The sequence below is a fragment of the Megalops cyprinoides genome, chromosome 10 (assembly GCF_013368585.1).
Source record: "Megalops cyprinoides isolate fMegCyp1 chromosome 10, fMegCyp1.pri, whole genome shotgun sequence".
Taxonomy (NCBI): domain Eukaryota; kingdom Metazoa; phylum Chordata; class Actinopteri; order Elopiformes; family Megalopidae; genus Megalops; species Megalops cyprinoides.
In genome coordinates this window covers 37,235,812-37,246,397 of record NC_050592.1, presented here as the reverse complement: position 1 = coordinate 37,246,397, position 10,586 = coordinate 37,235,812, and positions in this window count along the sequence as shown.

Below are 10,586 nucleotides of genomic sequence, written 5' to 3'. Positions count from 1 at the left end.
GAGCTATGTAAATACAAGACATATTACAATTTACCTATAGGTCAAAATATGCTTCCTTAAAAAGTTCACTGTCAAGTTTATTGGAGCTTAACATGAACTAAATTCTGTTCTTCTCACCACTTAACATTTGTAAATAACTTTACTGGCCATGTCCACTGCTGCAAATACACTGTGGATGTTTTTGCATTTGTAAACATCTGTAGATATCAGCAGACTCCTGGGAAGGGTTGGGAGGGTTACTTTTTTTTTTTCAATTGAAATTTTATTGGTGTACTGTTCTCATTCAGTGTTGGCTTGAGTATTGAAATAAACAGCCCGCTAAACTCTCCTCAACATCAAGTCCTCCAAGGAACAGGTTCATGTGGTATTTGTCTGGAATTTCATGTTGAAAAGTGTGAAACTGAAAACAGAGAAAAGTACAATATAAATACATAAAAATAATAATCTTTCTTTCACAGGAAACAGTAAACACGCACCTCTTACAGAACAGTGAGGTTCAAAGGTAAGTATTTTACTGTAATGACTTCTAGCTATTAACAGCATTCGCTAATTAGCCATGACGTTAGCAACGCTAGCAATTATCCACGATGTTAGCAACGCTAGCAGTTAGCTGCGAACATGAAAAGGCCAACTTAAATAATAATACATAACAACAACACATTAAAGCTAACGCTGAAATGTTCAATTAAAGATCCACTTACTGATAATGCCATTGAAATGGCTATGAACAGATGATACAGCATAACTTTAAACCATCTTCCAAGGAAACTTCCTGAATTCCCAGGAAGTGACATGACTATTTACACAGGACGTTTGGCTGAGGTTACCATATTAAACGTTATACCTGAATCTGTTAAACTGTATTAAAGGCTTTTCACACTGCATAAGGATAGATTCTAGAATGATGCGTGCCTACTTTTTAACAGCAAGCAGCAACGTTAAAGTGTCGCCATTAGCAGGGCTGTATGTGAGAGCGGTGTTGAGACATCAAAAAGAGAGAGAACAGCGGAGAAAGGAAAGACTGAAAAGAAGACGTCTATTGTTTTACCTTTTCCAGCAGTGGCAAACAAAAGGATGTTGCTTTTTTGTGTCTAATGGGTGTCGTGTCCAGCGAAATACCTCCACCTAACCGACAGATTTGGTCACTACCAAAAAGTGACCAGTGGTGGCACTACATTGTCAAAACATTTACGGATGCGGAATGGATCAAACATTTTAGGATGTCGAAAACAACATTTGATTTTCTCATCAATAATCTGCAGCCATACATAGAGAAGAAAGACACAAGCCTTCGCCAGGCAGTCGAGGTGGACCGCAGAGTTGCCCTAACTTTGTGGCGTTTAGCCACCAACGCTGAATATAGAACCATCGGACAGCTGTTTGGTGTGGGCATGTCCACTGTCTGCAACATTGTACACCCGGTACATTTACATTTTAATTTTTGTCATTTAGCAGACGTTAAGAGGTTAAGTGCATCTAATGAAGTGGCATGAAGACCCTGTACAACTGGACACAACAAATCTGTACATGCATCATTAATTAAACAGTGCTGAAGTAAACTAGTGTAGGCTATATCCTACATGATTCAAAGCTTAAGTGCTTCAATTCATGATTGATAGCACTTTGACATTACAAAATAATCACATACCATGATGAAACAACATAGAACGAAGAGATCACTCTTAGGTAGGAGACATAATCATTATTAATTACAGTATTATCTGAGAATGGCCTCCATCAATGGACTCCCTTGTCTTTGTACGATCGAGTCTTAGTACGACCAGCCTGCTGCTTTCGCTTCCACTACAGCGGGGCACACACTATGTAATCGCCTAGGTAATTAGCGGATGAGCAGTCAGCTGTGAGAGGGAGTGAAAACTACCGGCTAATTCCCACTTAAACACCTCTGAAACTAACCATTGTAAACCAGGTAGCTAGTCAAATTGATTTTGATGTAATTTCAATCAATGTGAGAACCTTTTTATGTATAAAATAACACAACCTACCAGAGAAGAGGAGGCAGGGGACAAACCAGCTAAGATATTAGCAGATGTTTTTATTCTGACATTTTCAATTAAGGTTTGTGAGACCATTGTTCAGGTCTTGGACAGGGACCTCATTCGGATTCCACAAGGGGAAGCAGCTCTAGAGGTGGTCCGTGGATTTGAAGCAAGATGGGGCTTTCCACAGTGCTTTGGTGCTGTTGATGGGAGCCACATTCCTATACAGGCACGAAACCCCTATCCCAGTGACTTTTACAGGAAGGGGTTCCATTCAAAGATCCTCCAATGTCTAGTTGATCACCAGTATCGATTTATGAACATGAACTTCAAATACCTAGGGAGTGTCCACGATGCCCGTGTTTGGGCAGTCTGCTATCTACAAGCGAGGCCAGACAGGAAGGCTGTGCCCCCCAAACCCATGTGAGGTGGGAGGAACCACTGTCCCTGTGGTCATACTGGGTGACAGCGCCTACCCTCTGCTTCCCTGGTTGATGAAGCCTTTCAGTGATAATGGGCAACTCACAAGAGAGAAGAGAGTTTACAATTATCATCTCAGCCGGGCACAGATGGTGGTGGAGAATGCCTTCGGGAGACTAAAGGGGAGGTGGAGGATACTACTGAAGAGAAATGACACGAGCTTGGAGAAGCTTGAGAACATCGTCATCGCCTGCTGTGTGCTCCACAATTTGTGTGAGTCATCAGGAAAGCCCTTCAATGATGAACTGCCACTGAGAGAAAATCCAGTCCAGGATCCAGATCACCACCTTGAGATCCCAACTGAGGATGCCTCACTAGTGCGCAATGCCTTTGTGCAGCATTTTGCAGCTGCCAGATAGGCTGTAGCCTACACACAGGCATGCGCATACATACACACACACATCTTAGTACATTAAGTATAATCAAGTGTCTAATAAGAAAATACCAACTCAAAAGCATGGTCAAAGGTTACATTCAATTAAATTTTAATGGGGTAATATGCATCAGTGGCAATGTACTTCGTAAAATAAAAGCATTTCACAGCTAAAAAAAATGTAACACTCAAATGTTATAGACAAATTAAGAGTGTAAACTTGAGTGAGTTGCACAAACTGATCTGACTGATATAATGAGAATGATACAATGAAATATTAGGAACTGACTTGAGATGCAAGAAGGCGAAATTGTTGAGATTAAGCAGGAACCGATCAGTGATAAAATAACAAAGAGGAACTCAATAGAATTTATAAAGCTGTATATGTGTTACTACCATTCTGGGAGTATGCAATAGGCTGCCCCATCAACATCTGCCCCAGCATACTGAAGAGCTGTAGCTCATGCTCCCTTTCCTCCTGCTGCCTTCTCTCCTCTCTTCTCTCACTCACCGCCTCCTGTTCCTCCATCCACTGCATGAACTCCCTCTTTGAAGCTTGCTGATGTTCAATGAAGGTTTGCACCATGCTCTCTAAAGCTTCAGCACTACCTCTCTTTCTGCTCCTCCTCTGGTCAGCTGTAGGTGTCTATAAGCATAAAACAAACAGTGCATACTTAAGAACATAATCACTTTTTTAACAGGAGGAATGAATGAATGAATGAATGAATGAATCAAACATGAAAATCTGTAGTTAGATTGTGGGGGGGGGGTAGCTCTGCTCATCCCACTGTAGCACCCCCTGTGATGGCGCCTGTTAATGGATCAAAGAGGTGAAGGTAAAGGTAATCTAAAAAGGCATTTTTTTATTTGTTGATTGTGTCTGTACTAGGGATGTGACTTATAAACGATTATCGTTAAATGTTTAATTGGCTATAATAGGTTTAAATGCGAAGAAAGTGGCCAGGTCTTAAACAAAGTTACCGGAAAAATTGCACCGGCGTGATGTGACGTTCAGTTCTTATGACATTGATGTATTACTTCATTGTTTGTTAATGTAATGTTTAGTTTATCAGTTATTGGTTATGTTTATTGGTTGGCTCATTAAGTCTAAAATAACAACAATAATTCTTTAATATAGCCTACGTATCTATGGTTATACTACAGTATCAGTGACGTGTTTGTGTCAGTCCAGCCAGAGCTTTTTCATTTAAATTTTAATGTAAATTTTGTTTATTCGCATCCTGAAGATGTAGTGCATTTTTCTTTTTCTCAGTGCATTCTGAATAAAATTTAAGTGACAACACATTCTCGCTTTCTTTATAGTCACGTTAAGAAAAAGACTTAATTTAATTTAGTCAATTAAAAATATGAATAAATGTTAAGTAGCCTCTGTATGTAGGCCGATTAACGCCATCCCTAGTCTGTACTGTGTTTCAATTAGCCTAACTGTGGCGAATTTCAGAAAAATCTGAGATGTCATGGACATTTTCTGTCAATTCAACATCGAGGCTAAGCAATTCATTACAGAACAGAATAAAGACAGCCTACCTGAGTGTTTTGATCGGACTCCTCTCCTGCTGATGTTGATGAAGTGCTTTCATTCGCAGCATTCATCCTTTCCTCCTCCGCAATTGACTTGTCTTCATCTTGCTCTCCCCCCAGGTCCTCATCAGCCATGGCCAGGGTGTCTTTGCTCGCCAAGTCGTATCCACCTGAAGGTTTTACACTTGGCCTGTCCCTCATGACAGAGTCCACAATATAAAAAAACGGACAAGTGATCCTCGCCGCCCCAGAGGATGCATTATTGTCTTTGACTGGTTTGTACTCCTTTTTATATTTTTTGAGCTTTTGTTTCAGTTGTTCCTGCGTCCTGTTGAAACCTGCCTCTGCTAGCTTCGCTGACAGATGGTGGAAAACCTTTCTATTTTGGCATGTTCCGTCTAGTTTCTCCTGAACTGACTTTTCTGACCACAAATTCAGGAACAATGCCGTTTCCGCCTGTGACTAATGTGATCTTTTTAGATTTATTAAGTCTTTTCCGGACATATTATTGTTATTTTACGTTAGCTGGCTTGCTAGGTACCCTTAACATAAGAATGTTGCCGGTTTTGGTTAGTAGTTGCAACGTAAACTTTTTTTTAAGTTACAATGTTAACATAAGGTACGCCCGTACTGTAATGACATGACGAAGAAGTCGTGTGATTGGACAACAAAAACGTGACGCAGAGTCCATTGTTTACTTTTGCCCCATTTCACACTGGCACCTTTTAGCCCCGTGTTTAGTCGATTTTCAGGGGATAACCCCGCAAAGTCGGGGCTAACCCTGCTCTGGAGCAGGGCCAGCAAGCCCTAGGCTAAAGTCAGGGTTATCCCACTTTGGAATGTGCCAGGATTGTGCCAGTGTGAAAGCTTTCTTAGCCTGGGGCTAACAGCTCCCTTAGCCTGGGTCTAAGAAGGTTCTAAGAATGCTTTTAGCCCTGGGCTAAGTGCAGTGTGAAAAGCCTATAAGTTATCCCAGGGTCAACTCTTAGCCTTTTAGAGTTCCAGCACCATTGGATTTTTTGACATTTCAAACAGCCACAAAACAATTAGAGAGGAAAAAAAAGAGGAAACATAGAAACAAAAATGAGATATAAAAACTAAAAATACAGTACAACTGACATAGGGAGAAAAAAAAGCAGTGGCATTACACATCAAAACAGATATAGACACATAGTTATTTTGAGTATGCTGCTGTAACTATATCTCTAATCTAACCCATCATTTCATCATCATCATGAAGGCTCAAATCAAACAGGTTTACTCTCAATAAATTTTTACCAACGGGGACCATATTTTCCAAAATGTAGCAGGTTTCTGACGGATATCGTATGTCAGCCTTTCCAGGGGAAGAAATTCCATAATTTGGTCAATCCACATGTTGAAAGAGGGGATGGAGTTACTATTTCATAGAAGGAGAATACATTTCTTAGCAAGATAACTCATAATTATGAATAAATATTCTTTGTCAGGGTCAAAAACAAAACCATCCTGTGCATAGAGAAGATACAGACAAGGATTCAAATCAAACTGACAGTAAAAAATTCTCTGGACGGCATCATGAATTGCCAGAATCTAAAAATTTCTTTACAGGTCCAAAAGACATGTATGTTCCAATTTCAGAGTTACATTTCCTGCAAGATGGGGATATTTCTGAATTCACTCTGTGGAGTTTCAGTGGAGTATGATAGTATCTGTGAATAAATTTATAGTTGGACTGATTTACCTATATGCTAGTAAATGAGTGATATATCTTCTTACAGATGACTGACCATACTTCATCACTGATAGCCATTTCCAGATCTTTTTCCCAAGATTTTCTAAGAGTTGCAAGAGAGCAGCATGATCTTCCTGACAAACTGATGTATGCATATGATAGTTTAGCCTTAGCTGATTGGGAAGTAATTATAAGTTTCTCCATCTCTGAGAGCTGAGACCTCTACAATCCTTTACGTGTTAAAGAGGAGATCAAATTTCTAATTTGGAGATACTTGAAGAAATCAGTTTTAGGGACACCAAATTCATTGCAGATTTCATCAAATGACTTAAAGGTCGTAAGATCTTGGTGGAATAAATTAGAGACAACTTTAATACCCAATGCATCCCAAGGCCTATGATTCTCATTTATAACTTTAGGTAGATCAGGGTTGGGGAATATAGGGGACAAAGAACATACTTGGGAAGCAATGCCTAAATATTTTCTGCAGTCCTTCCATGCTAGAAGAGTATTATATGTGACAAAAGTTTTGGAGATATTTCCAACCTGCTCAAATTTCTTAATAAAGATAATGGCAGTCAGAGGCAGAGGACTGCATGATTTTGCCACTATCCGAGTCCATACTGATTCAGGTCTATTCAGTGTCCATGCTATTAAATGGCAGATCTGACTGGACCAATAGCACAGTTGTAGATTAGGAAGGGCAAGGCTCCCCCTTGATTCAGGCTTGGATAGGCTTGAGAATTTGATCCGGGGTCTCTTCTTACACCAAATAAATTTAGATATGCGTTTATTAATAGTTTTGAAGAATAAGAGAGAAAGATAGCATGGTAACATCTGGAACAGATAGATGAGCCTAGGGAGTATGTTCATCTTGATAACAGAAAATTGAAAATTGTCCAATCAGTAAGACTGGAAGGGTACACCAGATTTGTAGATCAGATTTCATTTTTTCGATCAGTGTGGCATAGTTACTTGCAAAGAGAGAACACAGCCAGAGTTATAAAAATACCAAGATATTTGAACCCTTTAGGAGTCCAACAAACAGGACAAGTGTTCTTTAGGCCAGGAGAAAGTGGAGCATTGAGGAGACAAGCATTAGATTTTGTGACATTAATTTTATACCCTGAAAATCTGCTAAATTGAGCAATAATGTCCAAAACAAATGGTAATAATCTCTCTGGAGTTGGATGTATATAGTAAGATGTTGTCTGCATGAAGTGAAATTTTATGTTCAAGGCCACCTGCAGAAACTCCCTTGATGTTAGGGTTGGATCTTATCATTTCAGCCAAGGGCTCCACACCTAGTACAAAAAGTAAAGGAGACAGAGGACAACACTGTCTAGTTCCCCTGCCCAGAAAAAAAAAAAAAAACTTATCTGAGTTCAAGCCATTGGTGGAGACTACTGCACTTGAATTTGCATATAAATCTGTTATCCAGGATATAAAGGTGAGGCCCATTCCAAATTTCTCTAAAACAGCAAACAGAAAGCCCCATTCAAGCCTATTTAAGGCTTTTTCAGCATCTAAAGAGATTAATAAGGCCAGTGCGCGCTGAAAGCTTACATGGTCCATTACATGGAGTTGTCGCCTTGTCAGAGGAGTACCTCTCCACAATAAATCCAGTTTGGTCTGGCTTAATCAATTTTGGCAGGAGCTTTTCTAACTGCTATGAGATCAACTTGGTAATAATCTTGTAATCGCAGTTAAGCAAGCTGATTGGTCGATATGATGAGCAATTTAGTGTATCCTTATCCTTTTTCAATAAAAGTGAAATACGAGCAGAATTCATTGTCTCAGGGAGAGTTCCATTCTCACAAAAATCGAATAACATTGGCATGAAAATTGATTTTAGTTGGGGCCAGAAAGTCTTATATAATTCACATGGGAAACCATCTGGGCTGGGACTTTTGCTGAATGGCATAGAGACAATAGCTTCCCATATTTCCTCAGACGTAAATGGTAAATGCAAACGTTGTGTATTGAGATCAGACAGTTTTGGTAAGGTGATATTTTCCCAGAAACAAGCTCAACTCATCAGCCGAACATGCACATTCAGGAGTATACAGGTTCTTATAAAAATCATAAAAGTTTAATTTATCATGAGAGGGTGATATGTTATTTCATTATTGTTCCTCTGAATAGCAGCAATGGTTCGCTCTGACAGCTCCTTTTTTAACTCAGCTAACTAAGCTAGCAACCTGCTGGGCCTACTCCCATATTCATGGTATTTCTGCCTGGTGAAGAATATACTGTATCTTGGGTAATTTGACGGGTATAATCAAGTTTTAACTTAGCCCTAACCACCTGTAGTCTACTCCATGCTGCGCCATCCATAGAACTTTTGTGTATTTTTTCAAAGCGCTCCACCTCCTCCACCAGCCTCTGTCTACGGTCCTCCCTTGGTTTTTTTCTAGATGAACAATAAGAGATTAGATGCCCTCTTATAGTAGCTTTAGCAGCCTCCCAAATAATGGCAGGGGAAACTGGGGAATCAGCATTATTCTGTTTATAATCATCAATCCATGCACACATTTCATTTTTAAAATTCTCATTTGTAAGTAGAGAGGTATTGAACCGCCAGCTCCTCGATTTAGGGATGTCTTTACTGCGATCAAATGATAACCTTACATGAGAGTGGTCTGAGAGTAACATAGGCCCAATAGTGCATGAGTAAATGATGTTAACAAAATGTTGCGGAATAAGAAAATAATCTATATGCGAGTATGATTTATGATTTATGTATGATTTATGCACATTTGAGTAAAATGTATAATCCCTTGTGGTACCATTGAGCTCTCTCCATATATCCACCAGTCCCGTCTCCCGCCCCAAAGTTTTCACTATTTCAGCAGCCTTTGAGTTGGAGGCCTGGGCCTGCAATGATTTATCTAAATTTGAATTTAAAGTAAAGTCGCCACCTAAGAATCCAAAACCCGTGCAATGCTCATTAAATAATGTTATCATATTAGACATGAATGTGGAATTGTCTGTATTGGGGACATATATATTCAAAATAGTCAATGGCCGACCATACAAATTTCCGATAATTAAAGTGAACCTCCCTCGGGATCATATAGACTTTTCTCAAGCACGAATGGAACCTGTCTGCGGATTAGGGTTGCAGTGCCCCGACTACTAGTATTAGTACTATAAGAGGAAAAGTACACTTGACCACCCAATGTCTACGTAATTTAGCGTGTTCGGTGTCGTTTAAGTGCGTCTCCTGTAACAATATCTGTTCTCCCCTTTTTCAATGTCTGTAAAATTTATTTCTCTTTATCGGATGTCAGAGCCCATTTACGTTCCATGAAATCACATTTAATTGAGTACTGCTAGCCATAGCTTACTGCCAAAATATTAGGAAAAGAAACGTCCCCAATAGTTACAAATATGAGTGCTGCTAATAAGAAAAATAAAAAAGACATAACTTTAAAAAGAGAACTTTAGAACCTGAACATCCCAAACAGATTCCCAAATAATCCGACAATCCCGTGTAGGGCCATAAAAAGACCCTGAGTTACAAATCATAGGCTATTCCGAAACAACAGGAATTTAGAGCCCAATTGCCTTGCACAGTCCATCTGAATTGTGACAATGTCCGTACCCACTCCCCGTAAACCGACAATTCCTGCAGCTAAATGAACAAATACAAAAGCCGACAACTTTTTGTTTGTTGTAGCTAATTAAGACGGACACAATAAAGATAATAACAGAACAACGTTGCTGTGCCAGACAACACAAATTTAGAAAAAGTAGCTTGCTAGAGTGAACTAAAGTTGGTTTTATATTGGACATTCGTCACACATTCGCGTTTTGATTGTCATCACACTTTTAAAAACAGTTGCTATAATCTAAGTGATCAAACGTTCCTATTCCGAGGAAGACACTGTCTTAACTACATCGGGGAATTTACGATTTTAATTAACCATCTAGCTAGCGTCAACATACGCAAATGCTGCAGAGAATTAGGAACAGTCATGTTAAGACAGAGAATGGGTCGGTCTTACCTCCTAAGCAACTTTCAGACATGCACTGAAAGCCGTAACGTATCCGGCCCTTGCCCTTACATTGTATGTGAGACCGCAAATGTCCGAATCAGTCGGAGCGGACATGTGACGGACTTCGTTTTGCCAGCTCCCTAGTACAGTCTGTCTTATGTCTTAGTGATCCCTTCTGTGAATACAGCAGATTATGTTCCGGAGAATTCACTGCGAGCGAGTGGGCGAGATGACGTTTCTATATTTCTATCATGCGACTGGCGCGAAACCGGAAGAATACAAACATCTTCCTCGTACTCTTTTCTGCGTGCCTCTAAATTGCTTTCCACTGTTTCTTTGACATCGCAGATACGTCCAAATACATGCTATTTTGAGTCCAATGATCGTTAAAGAGATAGTTAGCTATAGCTATACTGCCAACACTTGTCTCTTACGATGACTAATAACGTTGGTTAGTAGTTTATCATCTGGTTAGT